At 30.7% G+C, this 20,537-nt stretch overlaps 2 long non-coding RNA genes across 2 annotated transcripts; one reads left to right on the forward strand and one right to left on the reverse strand.

Moving 5' to 3' along the window:
• Nucleotides 1-323: 323 nt before the first annotated feature.
• LOC146907770 (uncharacterized) lies at nucleotides 324-1,785 on the reverse strand. The gene is made up of 2 exons (XR_015020714.1): nucleotides 1,377-1,785; nucleotides 324-1,193 (listed from the first exon to the last, which is right to left on the reverse strand). It is a non-coding gene; the product is annotated as an uncharacterized LOC146907770 (long non-coding RNA).
• Nucleotides 1,786-3,819: 2,034 nt separating this feature from the next.
• Nucleotides 3,820-8,738, forward strand: LOC146907771 (uncharacterized). Its single transcript, XR_015020715.1, has 2 exons — nucleotides 3,820-4,392; nucleotides 7,930-8,738. It is a non-coding gene; the product is annotated as an uncharacterized LOC146907771 (long non-coding RNA).
• The last annotated feature ends 11,799 nt before the right edge of the window (nucleotides 8,739-20,537 follow it).

The raw sequence follows: 20,537 nt of genomic DNA on the forward strand, positions 1-20,537 counted from the left end.
AAAATGTTGACGCAGCGTACCACATAAACTTAAGTGCACATTTAGATGTCCCAAATCAAAGAACCTTCGAATTACAAGGGAGAATCTCAAACATTTTTTTTTACAGACGACTAAATCAAAATTCGCTCAAATGGCAGGGAGGTAAGTTTTATTCACATCACTTACGTCATTTAAGTTATTTAATTGTATAAGTTAGTCTTTGAGTTTTTTTTCGTTACACTTAAATTATTTAATTATAACTTTTATACGCCGAATACCTTAATTTTTAAGATCTCAAACTCCATTGATTGTCACAGTGAAATAATTTAAAAGGATCAAAATGGTACAAAAAAATTTAAAGGACCAACTTGTAACAATTAAATAACTTAAAGGACCTCCGATATAATTTGGTCTATAAATCAGCTAAATTAAAGAGAAAGGGATCAATGCATTTTTTTAACAATCCAAATCAGACTATGATATAGACAGCTACCAGAATAAGAATAAAGCTTACGTCGATTATGGGTCTCTCAAATCCAAGTATGCTAGTCAACTTCTGTGTCTGATGTCCACACACAGAATCTATTGAGATAACTCTCCAGCTTCTGTAAGGCATCCTTCTTCTGATGACGTTTACTTCTGGTTAACCTTCCTTTAGATCTTTTACCATAGTCTTCTAAGGTAATTTAATGCTAATTCATTGGAGGTAGAATAGGTTTAACACAATTATGGTTTGTCAAATTCTTGCATGTAGTAAGGTTGAGGGAAGGAATATGGAAGGACTAATTAGGATTATAGAATAAGTGAAGTGATATATGTTAAAATGAATAAGGAGTGTAAACAGTAAAAAAGAGAGCTGTAAAAACTAATCTTCGCTTCGTTTGGGCTGTAATAGTTGCCCAATATAGCACAATGATAAAGTCTAATCAAACAACATTTAAAAAGACTTGTAAAAAAGAGTAAAAAGAAACTAAATATCCACTCTCTTTTTTCCTCCATAGTTTTTTATCTAATTTGATGAAATCATATTCAGTAGAACCAAAATCATATTCGGTTTTAATTTCTAATAAAAAATGGGAGCAGATGGAAGTAGAATCAATAAAATTGTGGGATCAACTCCAACATCTTTGGAACCACAATCTTTGAATAATTTGACAGTTAAAATCAACAAAATTTTAAATTCAATCCAAACCGCCCTAAGCAGCTCTGAAAACCTAAAACAACACAAGGAAAAAAAGCAAGGTTAACAAACTTCAACAACAAAACATTTAACCAGAAAATCAATAAAAACACTCAACTGTTTCGATTCTTCTGAGTGTCAATTTTAAAGAGATAGTTAGACTCCTTAAAAAAATCAATCGTGTGTATGGTGGCTTTCAATGAGGCTGAATTAATACCTGCTATAAAGTTTATACAGAGGAAGATAATTAGTCACTTGAGCTTGATGATTCCTTTACAACTATGAACTATAGTTTGGACAAGTGACAATGGTACACCTCATGTTACAAGCCATAGCCAACTCTAGCGTTTGCCCTTGTTTGTGACTTGTCCAGCTCCATAGATTAGTTGCTAAAACAACGCAATGTTTTTATCTATGCTACCAAGTTTATACACAGGAGGTTAAGAGCTTGATAATGGAGTAGATAAAATTATTGAAGAGATGATTTCTTTAAGACTATAGTTTGGACAAGTGATAATGTGGTGCACCTCATGTTATAAGCCATAGCCAACTCTTGCTTGTAACTTGTCCAAACTATAGTCCTAAAGATATACTCCCTTCAACTCCATAGACATAGATAATTTGTTGTGAAACAATGATTGCTTTTATTTATTTATATTATTATAGTCTTGTTTATAATTGTACTACACTTTAGTACTGGACATTGGATAAGTTTTTTGACCAATGAAAATTTATTTAATCTGTACTACCAGCTATTAATGGGTGACACTTGTACTCCAAATGCAACGTAATGTGTACCATAAATAATGTTGGAAGTACAACGATTACGATCCTTTCAAGTTGCCCCTACCCATACATTTTTATCATTATATATTTTTATACAAATTGAAAGAAAAATAATTGGTCATCTACATCGGTTGGTTCATAGTTAGGCAATAGATGAGTATTCATTTGGTGAACCTTTAAAGTTATTTTATCACGGTTTACTTTGGCTGTATTCGATGGTTTCTCTACCAAAATCCGTTATTATTTTCAGACTATATGGCATGCTTCTTTGTTGGTAATCTAGAAGGAAAGGAATTGTCGTTTTTTCAGAAAAAAGGCGGAGTTTGTCACTAATTTGTTTGAAAAAGTAAAAATGTTATCTTTTTTGTGGCTGAAAGCAAAAAACTCATATTTAAATTTTGATTTTAGTCATCCTTATTTATTAATTTTGTTAAGTCTGCAGCAACTTAATCTAATTTTTTTCTCGCTCATTTGCAAATTAGGTTTGCAATTATTTAACCTAACAAATTCCATCTAAAAAAATGCATCACACTAATTTCATTCATATCCTCTTGCCTTTTTTTTTGAAGCAAATATTTTCTATACTTTTAGGTTTGCAATTATTTAACTTAACAAATCCTTATTTATTAATTTTGTTAAGTCTGCAGCAACTTAACCTGTATTTTCTCACGGACAGTTGTTGTATGTTGTTGTTTTAAAAGTTACATCCAGAGAAGGACTAAAGATATTGATCACTGATGAAGATGGTAAAGATACCAATGTAACGTCTAATGTCGTATATGAGAAAGTATTTCGCAATGTGTGATGAAATTACATGCCAATGTACTAAAAATTTCATATTTCTTTTACCGAATTATTGATAGGATTAACGAATTTTCTTTTATAATATTTTCAGATTTCATACATTTTATGAAGTGTTTTATTTTGTCTACTATTGATTATCACATGTTATTTTCTTCACCGTTACTAATTATAAATTGCATTTTATTATTTGTATGTCAATTTCTTTACAGTAAACCTGAGGGGAGCACCGGTCAAAAATCTAGTTGATGGACTAACCTCCTAATTGAGGTTTTTTTGTGTTTTTGTTGCTTGTATGCGTACTATAAATAACTTTCATCTTAGAAGTACAATCTATGAAAGAATGTTGTCGGTTTTTACTCAAATTATTAGGCACTTTAGACAATCATCACGTTGGGTCTATTGTCTCTCTCTTAGTTATTGGGCTTAGCAATATTTTAGTGGATTTTACTTTCTGTGATTTTTTTCCCACCGCCTGCATTTCTTACACGCCTTCTGTCTTTTTAATTTTATATAATCCAAATCCAAAAAAAAAAAAAAAACAAGATTTAGATTATATAATCTAAAACTTGCCTATATATGAACAATGATCATAACCCACTTGGGTTGGTCTCGTGATGTTTTCTTTGGACATTGAAGTATGTTCTTTTTAAGGTCTTAAGTTTGATTATTTCTGATGTCAATTTCGATGGGTTACTTTAACTTATTCTTAAAAAAATGATAATAACATCCCCTCATTTCAACAGTTAAGATTTTTGCTGTAAAAAATCACCAAAATCCCAAAAATCTCGACCATCCAAAATTGTGTCATTGTTGAAGTTTTGTTGTCTTTTTTTGTTGTATGTTTCCTTTCCAATTTTATCACTTCATTTAAACTATTTTATCATCATTTATATAATATTATTTAAATTATCAATTAAAAAAATTAGTTAAATCATATTCAAATATGAACAAACCTACAATAATAGAGAAATAATCGACAAAAGTATGAACAATTTTTGACATCATAAAAAAATTCTTTTAATCTTATTTATAAAAAAAATATACTTCTCTATACAATTAAGTGCAATACAAATAGATAGACAAACATGTTATTGTCCATCTTTCCACTAGTTATAAACAACATCTCTATATTTTCTCATCTCCTCTATTTTTCTCTTCTTCATTCATTTATTCTTTGTCACTCGCCTCTTCCCCTTTTCCTCCCTTCTGCACAAGATGAATATGTTAGTTCTTCACTTTTGTTTATATGTTTACAAATATCTAAACAATAAATGATTCTCTTATGAGATTTCTGTTTTTTTTCGTTGTTTGTATACGTACAATTTATAACTTTCATCATACAAGTACAATCTAAGAAAGCATGTTGTGGGTTTTCAATTCTACTCTTTACCCAACAGAAATTTCTCGCTCCCAATTGAATTGCCCAATTTTCCCCTGTGTGACTTAAATCGCGCGGCGTGAGTTAAGTCACGCTGCGTTCTTTTTTCAAACAAAACCCAGCAGTCCATATTCACACTCCATTTTTCTTTTCCTCCACCTCCAAAAACCCAAAAAGTGTGAATTTATGGGTCAGAATCTTCATTTCAAATCATTGCAAATTGTCAAGAAGCAAGTTTCTACGCTCATCAAGCATCAAAAAACAGGTAATGTACCCTCAAAACTCATCCGATTTTACTGGTTTTACTGGTTGGTTCGTCAATTTTTTGAAATAGTTGATAGGGCTTAGCGTGAGTTAACTCACACGAGTTGTAAGGGCTGCCTGAGTTAACTCACGCAGAAGTTAAAACTAGTGTGACTTAAGTCACACTATTGTGATGCCCAATTTTTGAATTTTGGCACCACTTTTTTTCCTTGCTTTGCTTGCTGCACAAGTTATTTATTTATTTATTTATTTTGTCCTTGTTATTTTTTTATTCAATAGACATAGAGTGATATGGTTGAAAATGTGGCGGATGATGGCGTTGAACCGAAGCCGGCCAAAATTGAAGCTTCCGACGTAGGCGTAGGTTCCGGCGTACCATCCGGCGATGTCAAACCAACTAAAGATGTGGTGTTTAAAGTGAAAATTCCTTTTCAAGCTCACATTATTCACAACCAAGCAAAACCAAAACTGGTATCTACCAGTAACTTTGAAGAAAAACCTAAACCGGTACCTAGCGGTGTTCGTGTTATTGAAGTAAACATCGGGTCATTTTTTACAACAAATGAAAGATGGAGAGATAGAGAAGAATGACTTGGTTGGGTTTGTTGACAAGCGGCAAGGGCCGGATTTACTATTTTTATAGATAAATATAGTCGATAAGGCCATACATGACGATGCAATGTGAAAGGAGTGGTGAATACAAGCCACCTAATACGAGGAAGAAACGGAAGCTTGAAGGCACGGGCTCAAGGAAATGTCAATGTCCATTTAGGTTGAAATGCTTCTTTGAGAAGAATACACAAGATTGGTGGATTGCAATGCTTTGTGGAATTCACCATGAGTTGGCGTCAAAGTTAACCGGCCACCTTCTTGCGGGTCGACTTAAAGAGGAGGAGAAGCAAAGAGTTATCGACATGACAAAGAGTTTGGCACCGCCTAGGAATATTCTCACAGATTTGAAGGAAAAAAACAAAGAAAGTGTGACAATCATCAAGCAAGTGTACAATGCGCAAACTAGATGGCGCAAGGGGCAAAGAGAGGACAAAAAGGAGTTGCAATATTTGATTTCAAAGTTGGAGAAGCATCAATACGTCTATTTCACAAGAGCAAATAGTGTGGAAACCACTCTTGAAGACTTATTTTTTGCTCATCCGGATTCAATTGATATGCTTAACACTTTCCCCACAATTTTGGTCATGGACTCTACTTACAAAACGAATACATACCGAATGATGTTATTTGAGATTGTTGGTGTTACCTCTACCAAATTGACGTATTCGGTTATGTTTTCCTTCCTTTCCTTTGAACACGAGAATAACTTTACTTGGGTACTTGAGATGTTGGTTGGTCTTTTGACTTCAAAACTCAACATGCCTAAGGTGATTGTCACTGATAGGGACCCCGCTTTTATGAATGCCGTTGCCAAAGTTCTCCTCAAAACAGACCATGTACTTTGCTATTTTCATATTGAGAAGAATGTCAAAGCTAAGTGCATCACGATTGTAGAGTCAATGCCAAGCCTTCGAAAGCAAAAGTAAGCATTGTGAGAATGTTGAGAAAATAGTGAGGGCTTGGAGAGATGTGATTAACTCTCCAACAGAGGATTCATTTGCAATTGCATGGTTGACATTCAAAGAGGAGGTATGCTGACCGTTTTCATTGTTTGTTAAATATGTTGAAACCATAGTTTTGAATCTTAAAAAGCATTATGTGAAGGCATGGACGAATAAATACTTGCATCTAGGGTGTAGAACCACCAACATTGTTGAATCGGCTCATGCACAATTGAAAAGATATTTGAGGAGTAGTGTGGGAGATTTGGCATCATGTTGGGATGAAATTGAGAAAATGTTGAAAAACCAATTAAGTGAGATTCAAGGAAGTGTTGGGAGGAGCATAACTGTCATGGTACACAAATACAAAAAAAAAAAACAAATTATTCTCTGAGTTGGAGGGGTATGTCTCTAGAGCCGCTTTGGGTTTCATCGATGAAGAATTACAACGCTCTAGGACATTCAGTTTTGCTAAAGAAGATTGTGGTTGTGTGCAAATGACAACGTTCGGGTTGCCTTCTGCTTGTATTATTGCCGAGAAGAGAGAGAAAAAATTGCCTATTCTTTTGGATGAAAAACCCTCATTGGCAAAGGCTAAGTGTAATTGGACAAGAGGTTGATGCACATTTTTCCGTTACGGAGGAATGGATCGCCATTCAAGAACGTATCAAGAGGGTCTCTTACAATATGAAACTCTTCATCAAAGAAAAATTACGTGAACTAGGATTTTCGGAGGACACAATGTTGAAGCCACCTCCGAGAAAAGTGGTAACCAAGGGAGCACTTAAAATGGTGAAGTCTACACCGAAAACAAGGTCCACGGGTCGAATCCCCTCTAGGTGGGAGACTATTGATTCTCAAAATCCCGATAGTCAATGCTCACAAGCCAAGAGTAATGTTCCAAAGAGTAAAGGTACGCGTCTTGGCACTTGGTCCCACTCACAAGCTTCGACTCCTACTTCAAAACCAATTCCTTATTTGAAAATACCATACATTTAAAAAATTCTAACGATCATGAGACCTTACATTGAAGACATTGTGAATGTTAGAGGGGATGGTAATTGTGGTTTCCGGGTCATAGCTAGGCACATGGGATTGGATGAGGATAGTCATGTTTTGGTTCGTCATGCACTTATTAATGAGTTGAAAAATCATAAGAGTGACTACTTGCCGATATATGATATCGAGAGGCATTTTAAACTTATCTTGGATGGTTTGCACCCTCCAACAAGTAGAAGTGGTATTGCGCAAGTAGATAAGTGGTTGACCACTCCGAATATGGGTCACATTATTGCTACTTGCTACAATAAAGTTGTTGTTCAATTGACTTTACCCGAAACAGGTATATGTGAAACATATTTCCCAATCCAAAGTGCTCCACCACTTAAGCCATATTCCAACATAATGTGTCTTTGCTTAATTCCTGGCCACTTTCTTCATGTTTTGTTGAAAGAAGATTGTCCGTTACCACCTCCTTGTAAGGAGTGGATGAATCACAAGATTGGTGATGCGGAGAAATAACATTTTGAGTTTATGGATAGACACACCGCCTTCAATGAGCTCATGTCTAAGGAGGCGAAGCCGCCAAAGAAACCAACAAATGAGCACAATCCTATTACTTGTGACACTCCAACTCCGGAAAAATCAAAGCAAGATTTCGAAATCATGGATGAAGACGAAGATTATGCACTATCACTAGTCTAGTTAGATAGGTTATGACTCTTTTTGGTCGATCGGTGTTCGTCCTATTTTTTGGTGGTATTACACCCCCAACATATTTTTTGGTGGCCGGTTGTGTAATTTGAATATTTATGGCCAATATGTAACTAATATTATATATATTATATAAATATATGAAGTGAACTTTTTTTTTGGTGGCCGGTTATGTCATGTCAATTATTGCTCGCATTTTTTGGTCTCTAATTATTCAACTATTTATTTTATCTCATTTATCTCATATTTGTTTTTCATTATATTTTGTGAAGTGAAACATGTCTGAAGATGCACAAGATCCAGTTAAACTTGATGTTCGTTATGTAGGTGTGGAAAAGAGGGCTAGGTTCTTTGTAAACTCCACCAACAAGTTGGATGAGTTGAAGGCAAAACTTGACGACTTCTTTATCCATATTGGTTCAAATCAAAGAACATGTGATGTAATAGTAAATGTAACACCCCGTTTACCCAACATAAAAATTTCATAATAAAAATCAGAGTAATTCAACATAACGGAATGTCACATTCTTTTCATAAAATCATAGACAGAATAAATAAACATTTATCCTTCAAAATCCAACAACGTAATATTTAAAACTTCGCAGCGGAAATTATTTAAATAATCGAAACTGGCGTTACAGTAAATGTGTCAGACGTGGACTTGGGGGAGGATAAGGAAAAGGACTTTTGGAAGACCATGTATTATCCACAAATTCTCAAAGATGATAGCGACATTGATTACATGTTTAGGTTAATGGTTGAGGATAACACTTTGTATCTTTTTGTTCGATCCGTTGAAGTGTAATATTTACTTAAGTGTAATAGTGTATTGTTTTTTGAATTTGTGTCCGTATTATTGAATTTTAATGAATTTGTGTTAATGTAATTTAACGATGAATTTGGGTAATTTTGACCGTTTATGTGAGATTATGTAATTTTTGAAATTTATGGACAATTGATGTAATTTGGATCATTTACGTGTCATTAAGTGTGATTAAGTGATTACGGGTCATTACCAGAGAATTTGTGTAATTTGGATTGTTTGGATCGTTTATGGGTGATTATGTGATTGTGAGAAAAACGATGATTTTGTGTAATTTGGATCGATTATGTCGTATTATCTGATAATGTTGTTAAACTGACGTAATTCGGTTAAGTTATGAATGTGTCGTGATTACGGGTCATTTATGATTTTCAAATATCTGTTCAGTTACTGCACTGCAATTAATGCAGTAACTTGCTGTCTGCAATAAACGCGAGTTAACTCGCGCTAGTGTAAATGGCAACGTGAGTTAACTTGCGTTGAAGTTAACACTAGCGTGGGTTAACTCATGCAACATTTGTTAACTTACGTTGTCATTTACATTAGCGTGAGTTAACATGCGTAGAGGTATTTTTGTCTTTTCAGTTGGGAATGCGCAAAAATTGTTGGGTAAAGAACAAAATTCATGGGTTTTTACTCAAATTATTAGACACTTTCGGCCTTTATCATGTTGGGCCTATCATCTCTCTTATTTGAGCCACGTTATTGATCTTATTTATAGAATTTTCAATCGTCATGAAACCATTATTTTAGGTAACAAAATTTTGTTTCATGAAAGTTTAAATTTGCACATAACAATAATAAAAGTTTAATACAACAAACATTAATTTGAAACACATAACATTAATTAGTTGTATTGAAAACGAGTAGGTTTGAGTAATTGAGAAATTATATAATTGACAAATTATACCCTTAAATTATCAAAATAAAAGTTAAATAGGAACGAAAAATCAATCCTCAAATGAGACTTAAAAAGAAATAGTATATTGATTAATTTTGAAAATTAGATAGGAATATAAAGTTTGATCTTACTCCTTAAACATTTAAGAAAAAGAGAATTTGTTCAAAGTATTGTTCAAAGTAGAGATCAAACCTGGATCCTCCTAATCGAAAATTTAATGTTGAACTTAATCTAAATTGAGAAATTTACTTAAAAAGGATGAAAACACAAATTATGTATAATTAAAGGCTTTAATATGTGTTTCGTCCTTGCAATTAGGCGTCATTTAAAAATTCGTCCCAGTAATCGCTAATCCTGGCAATTTACCCTCCCAAAATTTAATCACTTAAAATTTCGTCCCTTGACCAAGTTAATCACTGCTACGTCACTAATTAGCTGACGTAGCACTACTAATTGATCCATACGCACGCAAAATGACCAAAATGTCCTTAGTTGTTCCTGTTAAAATGGAAAGGACCAAATTACCCTCCTTCATCTTCATCCTCCTCTGCGACATTATCTTCCCATGATAAATCCAAATAAAGAACACCAAACCCACAAATTCATCAAACCCCAAACCGAAATACTAGAAGATGAAGCAAAATTTGAACTTTCACCAATATTTCTTATACATTTGGATCTGCTGAGCATGGATTCGAGTTTTGGGTTTCAATTTTTGAATTTGTGTTTTCGATCTGGCGGCGAGGGGATTGTCACCGATGGATTTAACGGCGTTTGTTTTTGTTGTTCTTGTCAACGGCGAAGGTACGACGAGTGTGCCAGAAATCAAACGGAAAGGGATGGTCGGTGGTTTCCGTCGCCAGAGGTTGTTGGGGACACAAACGACGGCGTTTTAGTGGAGCAGTCATGTACGAATCCGCATGTTTAACACGCTCGTTCTTCCTGTGTTGTTGAAACTAAAACACCTCTCTTCCAATATGTGTTTGACAAAGATTTGAGATTATTTAAGAAAATTGGGGGTGAAGAGATTATAAGAAAAATGATGTGGAATGAGAAGCTACATTACCATCCTGAAGCTGTTAATGCCAATGCGTTCCGCGCCACATTGTTTGCCTTTAGGAGTAGTTCTATTTTTCAATAGAGAAGTTGCAGAAGTACTTACATCCATGTTTGTTGGTGGTTGGGTATTGAATTTTCAATTCCTTAGAATTGTTACACTTCATTTTATAGTTTTGTTCTTTTAGTCGACAATTTGGCCTCTAATTGGAATTCTGTTATTTGATGTATATGAAAGCTTAGAAATATGAAGAATATGGTGGCAGTGGTAGGAGAAATATGAAAGCTTAGAGAAGTGGAAAGGATAAAGAAGAAGAAGAAGAAGAAGAAGAAGAAGAAGAAGAAGAAGAAGAAGAAGAAGAAGAAGAAGAAGAAGAAGGAGAAGAAGAAGATTATGAATCTAGAATGAAGAGGATACAGAAGGTATGTGAGGGAACAAGAGGAACAAGAGGGGTATGCTTGTCTTTTCGCAATTGTCTAATGAGTCTAGGGGTATTTTCGTCGATTCACAATAACTTGACCAATTAACAGTGCCACGTCAACTAATTAGATGACGTGACAGTGATTAAGTTGGTCAAGAGACGAATTTTTAACTAATTAAACAATGCAAGGGTAAATTGTCAGGATTAGCGATTACAGGGACGAATTTTTAAATGGCGCCTAATTGCAAGGACTAAACACATCATTAAGCCCTAATTAAATTTGAACTTAAAAAAATCAATTATGTTAAAAATCATATACAATTGAGTTCCACAATCTTTTGTATTAAACATGACTCTTAGAGTCATGTGTATGATCACCAATAAAATCATCAACCACGTCCATGCATGACGCCGACTATAATTTTTTTAAAGAATTCGTTCTCTCTAATTTTCATATATTAAATATATTAAATATGACTCTTCCTTAAAAAAAAATAGATCAAATATGACTCTTGAAAACATATATATCATGTGATTGTGAATATTATATACGTTAAAAATCTAAAATGATACTAGACTCTAGCCCCCCATTACATTTATATCAAACTCATTATTAGGTAAAATGAATGTCTGAATGTCGATTTAAAATTTTTATATTGTTCCGGATTTTCTTGTTGTTTCTCATTTGAGACAACTGACAAGAGTTTTTTGTATTCTTTCTATTCCCTTTAGAAATTGATCAGTAAATGCTTTGTTCTATGATTCACCTATATTATATATATATATAGGTTATGATAAAAGACACCTTTTATGAAGGTGTCTTTTATCAAGTTACTCTATGAGCATTTGTTAAAAGACACCAACTACTTTTTATGAAGGTGTCTTTTATCAAAGTTATAACTAAAAAGTGAAAATCACACCTTGAGGTGTGACTTGATAAAAGACACCACCAAAGGGTGGCTTGTAACATAACCCTATATATATATATATATATATATATATATATATATATATATATATATATATATATATATATATATATATATATATATATATACACACACACACACATTATATATGAAGAAAATAACATGTTTTGCCTCTTTTGAGTTGATTTTTTTCTTTCCAAAATTATGCTCAACTTTTAATAAAAATAACACATATAACAAATAGATAAGAGTAAATTCAAATATTAAAATAAAAGTGTAACAAACATGATATAAGTGTGTGTGTGTGTGTGTGTGTGTCCAGTTTTTCTTTTTCTTTTATCCTTTAAAAAATGTAACAAACTAGATGAGTATATATATACTAACTTTTTCATTATCTCAATTATACTCTTAAACAACTTTATCTATAATAAATATTATACTCTTAAACAACTTTATCTATAATAAATATTGTTGTTAAAAAAAATAAGAATTTAGATTATATTTTTTTTGTTATATTGTTGGTGTGATTGAAATAGATAATCATGGTTAGTTTGATTTTTTTTTGTTACCTAATATCATGTGGATAGTTTGATTTGTTATAATTTGAAAGCAAAAAACATCTATATTTCTATTTTTAATTAAATCAAAATTTCATAAAAAAACATCGTTCATTTTTAAACGTTAGCGTAATATATACTATATATAAAGAAAACTACCCCTTTCAGCACACTTTTGGGTTGGACTTTTCTTTCCAAAAATACCCTTAATTTTAATTTTTAATTTTAAATACAAATAACACATGTAACAAATATATATATATATTAATAAATACTCCCTCCGTTCCTTTTTAAGTGTCGTTTTAGGGTGAATTTTTTGTTCCTATTTAACTGTCGTTTTGGTATTTTAAGGGTACGATTTGTCAATTATACCCTTTGTCAATTATTTATATATTTTCTTTGTTTGGTCACTCTTATCTTTTTTTAATAAAACTAATTAATGCTATATATTTGAAAAATTAAAGTTTATTTTTTTAAACATGGTTTATTTTTTAAAAAAACAAAATTTGTTTCTTGTTATATTCAGATTTAAACAAAATTTTGTTACATATAATAATGATTTTATTAAGAGTTAAAATTCTATAAATAAGATGAATACTCATTGTTAAAAATTTCAAGTGCAAAGTAAAAGAACAATTTGAGAGAAAAACAAATAAAAACTCCATGAATGTTCAGAAAGAAGAAAGAGTGGAAGACTCATTGGAACTGCTGATGGAAGGTGGAGAGGGAGAAATAGTTGAAGACTCGTTTGACAAGATACAAGAACAAAAAACAAGATGACAATGAAGAAGAAGAAGCTTCATCAAGAGTCCTAATGGATATTGACTTAAATTAATTAAAGAGATGTGCACAATATTTAGAAAATCGACAATTGTTTGTTATGAGAGAGTGTGCAAACAAAAAAAAAATTTGATAGAGAAAAAGATAGTAAGTAACAAATGTTTATTACGATCTTAAAAAAAATGTTTATTACGAAAAAAATATAACATATTAAATTTATTGGAAAGATAAAGTGTGTGCCAAAAAATAGATTAAATAGAGGGTATAATAGGAAGAAAATGTGCAAAAATTCACTTTGCTATTTTCGTGGAAATTTTCTAAAACGACACTTAAAAAGGAACGGAGGGAGTATAATTTAAGGAGAAAACTTACACATGGTTCCTTATGAACTGTTCTTATTGTTAGCCAATTATAAAATAACACGTGAATTACTAATCATGCCACTAATCGTCCATGTTAACCCTCTTTTACCTCCGTAACCACAGATCAAACTCACAAAAAACTAGCATAAACCAAAAACTCATGTTACTTTTTTATCATCCGCTTTTATGTTGTACATTTGTGTTTCCCTCAAAAAAAATGTTGAACATCTGTGTTGTTCCCCTCAATACAACCAACAAAGATTGCCAAGTATTTTCATATCCCTTACACAAAAAACAATATTTCCATATTATTTTATTATTTTATTTTATTAATATTATTATTTTATTGTATTTTATTAATATAAGTTACTCTTCCTTAGCCTTTGATCAATTGTAACTAACGTGAACAAAAAATAATGGTAAAGATTGAACTTTAAATCCTCTAAAAAAAAGATTAGTAACAAACGTGAGAAAAAAATAATGTTAAAGATTGAACTTTAAATCCTCTAAAAAAAATATTAGTAACAAACGTGAGCAAAAAATATTGTTAAAGATTAGACTTTAAATCCTCTAAAAAAAAGATTAGTAACAAACGTGAGCAAAAAATAATGCTAAAGATTGGACTTGAAATCCTTTAAAAAAATATTAGTAACAAACGTGAGCAAAAAATAATGTTAAAATTGGACTTTAAATCCTCTAAAAAAAAGATTAGTAACAAACGTGAGAAAAAAATATTGTTATATAAACTATGATAGCGTGACTTTTTTTTATATATAAAGTGAATCGTGTTTTTTTTAATTATTAAATAAATCATTATTTTATTTAAAGCAATTTTTCTTTTACATAACATGTAATTTATACACTTATGTTATGATGTTATTGATTACTATTAGAATAAATAATAAAATATTATTATTTTATCTTTATTTTATATGCAGGCAAACTAAAATATGTTGAGTTCATAAATAATTTTGTTATATGTCTTGACAATATTTTGTTTATAAATCAATATATCAATAATTTTCATTAATATTTTAAAATTTAATTAAAATTATACAAACAAACATAATAAAATAATCACATGCGTTAGCGCAGTAAAAAGAGCGGACAGACGGGCACGATAGTGTCCGTCTTTCCGCTAGTAAAAATAGCAGAAAGACGTGCACGTGAGTGTCTGTCTTCTCGCTAGTTATATATAAAGAAAATAGAGGATTTTGGATAGGCTTTTTTTTTGTTATTTCAATTATATTCTTAAATAGATTTTCCTATAATAATATTATATTGTTAATGTTATTGAAAAATATAAGAATTTTTATTATATTTGTTATATTATTGTTGTCATTTAAAAAGATAAATATGGGTTGTTGAGTTTGTTACATTTAGAAGTTACACATATGTATGCTTATAGTTTTAATCCATATCAAAACATTTATATAAAATATCGTCTGTAATTTTCACACAAAATTTCAATAAATATCGTTGATGATGTCAATATCAAATATGCACCAAATGCATGATAAGATAAAATAATGATATCATTTTTCTTATTATGCGTACACAACGTATGATAGAAAATGTGTTTATCATGTTTACTATCCTATCATATCTTTATCCAACTTTTTATCATACTCACGAAACGATCCATATCTAAAGAAACTCTCACAAATAAAATAAAGGTAATTATTGTAATGAAACTAACAAAGTTAGAGAGATTCTTAAGATGTAGAATCTGGCTGAGAATCATCTAGAAATCATCTGAGAAATGATACTTAATTTCTCAGATGATTCTCAGTCAGACTCTACATCTTAAATACTATCATTGATGAAGGAACCTGACATTATTTTTTTTGCAAAAGAAATGCTCTCGTTTTTCTCTTTTCGGTACTATTTTGTTTAGAAACATTCATTTTGACGTGTTTTATTTCGCTTTTGGAGGAGTCAAAATTAATTTGTATAATTGATATTGACATGTTTGATTGTTCTTTACAAAAACTGATTTTGCCTCAAAAATTAATTTAACTTTGAGTTTTTTATTATAGAATTGATTTTTATCAATTCACTTTTACATGAATTTATCCAAACAAAAATCATTCCACATTTAACTCATTTTCAGTAAGAACCAATTTTTCATGATCAACTAGTTAAAAAAAATATCCATCCATGCGGGTCAAACAATTAGAATAATACGAGGTAAATTATTATATGAAATTAAGTTAAAAGAACCACATATATAATTTTACCAACAAAAATGTCAATATACGCTACACTCATGCCAATTAGTGTACGTCTAGCCTCTTTTTTATCTTCTCTAATAAATACAAGCGTTAGAAATGCTTTATTATGCACCAACCATTTTAGTCCCTTGAATGTGTCAAAAGTGCTAATATATTCCTAAATGTTTAGTTAACCGTTTTTATCTTCAAATATGCCTTTTTAGCCATTTGGGTCCTCAATTGTATTTTATGTTGGTCAACTTAATCCATTATATTAATGAAATGACGTGTACATGAAGCAAATAACCTTCAATACAATAACAAGGGCATTTGTTGTGACAAGATCGTATATACAAATTTTTATACGAATTTTACACCTCATCTATCATACACATATTGTAGTGTTTTTATCCATGACGAGTTCAGTTAATAACATAGTAATTTTAAAACATAAGTTTTCAAAGTTTATCAACTAAATAAAGATGCATAAAAAATCTTGCTCATATTCATATAAATAAATAAAAAAAAGTTACAAAATCCATTGAAAATTTTTTATGGTCTCTAAACTTCATTAATAAACAAAGTTACAAAGCATTTCATATAAATAAATAAAGGGTCTGGCTAACCAATGTCTTCATGACAATGGTTAAGGATTTAAAAATAGAAATAATTTATAAGTTTTATGTAGAAAATGTTACTTTTTAAACTTTCAATGTCTTGAATGCATCATTTCCAAGACAAAACTTCCTTTTTAGACTTCTTAACCAGTGCCCTCAGAGCAATGGTTAGCATTTCCCATAAATAAAAAATTACACAATACATACCTTTGATCATTTCGGCAAAGTAAGCGATTGCAAAGAGCTCTGAACCCAACCCTTGTCATATCAATAGAACCATTATGCTTCATCTTCAAAAGAACTTCTAAAAAAAAATGATTTCCAATTGTTTTTAAGTTGTTCCAAATCAAGTGCAGAATTAGAAGAAAAGCTATTTGTGTCCATAGAATCGCCCTCCATCTATAATAGTCCCCAAAAGAAGGCTCGCTTAAACAGAAAAACACGGGGAAAACATGGTAACCAAATATGTATTTGAATTACTGTTCTCATATCCAGATGAAAACGTTTGCTCATTCTCATGATTCGGCACATCCAACAAAACATTATAGTCATCAACTATCTCATCCAGATCTTCATGCAGATACTAAGCATTTGCATAAACCACCCATAGCGCCAACAAAGTTATCTGCAGTCTAGAAGTCTTTCCAACAAATATGTCATCTTCGAGATGCTAGATGATACAACATCAGAATTCCAGTCCAACTCCTTGAAAATATAATGCAGTGCAGGTAATAAGCTATGGACAAAGTTGTTCTTGCTCGCTTGTAAAGTTCTTGCTCTCCACTTCCTACATCGTCATTCCCAACCCCACAACTATTCTAACATGTTTCTAGAACCCCTCTAATCAGACAATTCTAGAATAAACTCTTACAAGGAATCTTCACATTCTTAAATTCATTATGATTACGAATTCAAAAGCTTAAAATTAAAAAGAGTAGTGATATTTGTACAACTCTTTGGTACAACTTTTATGACAACTTTGGTTTTCTCTCTTTTGATTTGTACCTTAAATCAAAACCAAACAAACTCTTGTGAACTAACACAAATAGGGGTGGGCATAGTTCGGTTAACCATGTTAACCGAACCGAACCAAAGTGTTGAAATGGTTCGGAAAAACTGAACCGAACCGTTTAAATTTTGGAAGTATCCGAACTGAACCTAAGTTATGGTTCGGTTAACCATTTTCTTACCTATTAACCAAACCGATCCGAACCAAAACAAATATTTTTTATCCAATGAATAAAATCACTTTTATTAAAAAAAATAACAAATTAGAATTAAAAGCTAGAATAGTTTATTTCTTCAAAACAAATTATCTTATGCAAAACAACTTATTACGATCTCTTTTATTTGAAAAAAATAGCTTATTCAAAACAACTTATTTTATGAAAAACAGCTTATTACGATATCTTTTTAAAAACAATTTATTCAAAACAACTTATTTATGCAAAACAGCTTATTAGGATCTCTTTTTAAAAAAAACTTATTCAAAACAGCTTATTTATACAAAACAGCATATCAAGATCTCTTTTTTCAAAATAACTTATTCAAAACAGCTTATTAAAATAAAACAGCTTATTAGGATCTCCTTTTTCAAAATAACTTATTCAAAACAGCTTATTTATGCAAAACGGCTTATTAGGATCTCTTTTTTTAAAAAAAACTTATTCAAAACAGCTTATTTATACAAAACAGCTTATCAAGATCTCTTTTTCAAAATAAATTATTTAAATCAACTTATTTATGTAAAACAGCTTATTAGGATCTCCTTTTTCAAAATAACTTATTCAAAACAACTTATTTACGCTAAACGGCTTATTAGGATCTCTTTATTCAAAACAACTTATTTATGCAAAACGGCATATTAGGATCTCTTTTTTCAAAATAACTTATTCAAAACAGCTTATTTATGTAAAACAGCTTATCAAGATCTCTTTTTTCAAAATAACTTATTCAAAACCGCTTATTTACGTAAAACAACTTATTAGGATCTCCTTTTTCAAAATAACTTACTCAAAACAGCTTATTAATTCAAAACGGCATATTATAATCTCTTTTTTCAAAACAGCTTATTCAAAACAACTTATTTATGCAAAACAGCTTATTAGTATCTCTTTTTTCAAAATAACTTATTCAAAACGGCTTATTTATGCAAAACAGCTTATCAAAAAAGCTTATTTACGTAAAACAGCTTATTAGGATCTCCTTTTTCAAAACAACTTATTTATGCAAAACAGCTTATTAGGATCTCTTTTTTCAAAACAAATTATTCAAAACAGCTTATTTATGCAAAACAACTTATTAGGATCCCTTTTTTCAAAATAACTTATTCAAAACAACTTATTTATGCAAAACAACTTATTACGATCTCTTTTTTCAAAATAACTTATTCAAAACAGCTTATTTACACAAAACAGCTTATTACAATCTCTTTTTTCAAAATAGCTTATTCAAAACAACTTATTTACGCAAAACAGCTTATTAGGATCACTTTTTTCAAAATAACTTATTCAAAACAGCTTATTTACGTAAAACAGCTTATTAGGATCACTTTTTTCAAAATAACTTATTCAAAACAGCTTATTTACGTAAAACAGCTTATTAGGATCACTTTTTTCAAAATAACTTATTCAAAACAGCTTATTTACACAAAATAGCTTACTAGGATCACTTTTTTCAAAATCACTTATTCAAAACAAGCTATTTGTTGAATAAGTTGTTTTGAAAAAGTATATCCTAATAAGCTGTTTTTGCATAAATAAGCTATTTTGGATAAGTTGTTTTGAAAAAGGAGACCTAATAAGCTGTTTTGCATAAATAAGCTGTTTTGAATAAGTTATTTTGAAAAAAATGATCCTAATAAGCTGTTTTGTGTAAATAAGCTGTTTTGAATAAGTTATTTTGAAAAAAGTGATCCTAATAAGCTGTTTTACGTAAATAAGTTGTTTTGAATAAGTTATTTTGAAAAAAGAGATCGTAATAAGCCGTTTTGCGTAAATAAGTTGTTTTGAGTTAGTTATTTTGAAAAAAGAGATCGTAATAAGCTGTTTTGCATAAATAAGTTGTTTTGAATAAGTTATTTTGAAAAAAGAGATCCTAATAAGTTGTTTTGCATAAATAAGTTGTTTTGAAAAAAGAGATCCTAATAAGTTGTTTTGCATAAATAAGCTGTTTCTAATAAGTTATTTTGGAAAATGAGATCCTAATAAGTTGTTTTGCATAAATAAGTTGTTTTGAATAATTTGATTTTAAAATAAGTTGTTTTGCATAAAAGAATTTATTTTAAAATAAGTTGTTTTGAATAAATTGTTTTTTAAAATAAATTGTTTTTAAATAGATATGCTTAATGGTTCGGTTTGGTTCGGTTCGGATAATTGTGGTTACTAACGGTTCAGTTCGGTTAGTGAATTGTTATCAAAATAGTGGTTCGGTTCGAGAATTAGTTAAATGGTTCAGTTAATTTTGATGTGGTTCGGTTCGGTTAACCGGTTCAAAATGGATTTTGGTTATTTTTGCCCACCCCTAAACACAAACTTGAAAACAACACAAAGAGCAACAAAACAATCCAACTCCAAAAAAACAACACCATTTTCACGATAATAAGCGACCCAGAAAGTGTTTCATGAAAAGCTTTAACCACGAGTTGATGGAAGTGGAAGTGGATAAGGTTGGAATTGTTGTTGTAATAACTATACATAGTTTTACACTGTTTTTGATCTTGACCATTCACCTGAGAATGAAAAAAAAAAAGTGCATGTGGGAGTGAACGTAAGGCATTGTGGGGTTTTCTTTTAAGATTTTCAACCAACTCATACATGCTTTAATATTTGAAACTGCAGCAAGAAACCCCTCACTATCCCATCTTTCACTTAAAAAAAATTATTTGAAACTGCAATCATTGAGTAATTTAACCCACTAAAATTAACAAAATTTGAAAATAACCCAAAAAATTACAAAATTATGAATCCTTTAAAATCACAATTCTGATAGTATTTTAAATTTTTAGGTAAGTTTTTTGAAATCTTGTTCATTTCAAATATCAATTTATCATATCAATATACAATTTCAAGGTTGAAAAAGGTTAGTCACCGAAAACATATCACAATAAGCACTAAGCAGCCCTGAAAAACATAAAACAACAACAAAAAAATCATAATCGAAACAAACCAAACTCAACAAATTTCAACAACAAAACATTTAACCAAAAAATCAATAAAAGC

Source organism: Medicago sativa, chromosome 7 (assembly GCF_051527215.1).
Source record: "Medicago sativa cultivar Bolivia chromosome 7, Bolivia_mono, whole genome shotgun sequence".
Classification (NCBI taxonomy): domain Eukaryota; kingdom Viridiplantae; phylum Streptophyta; class Magnoliopsida; order Fabales; family Fabaceae; genus Medicago; species Medicago sativa.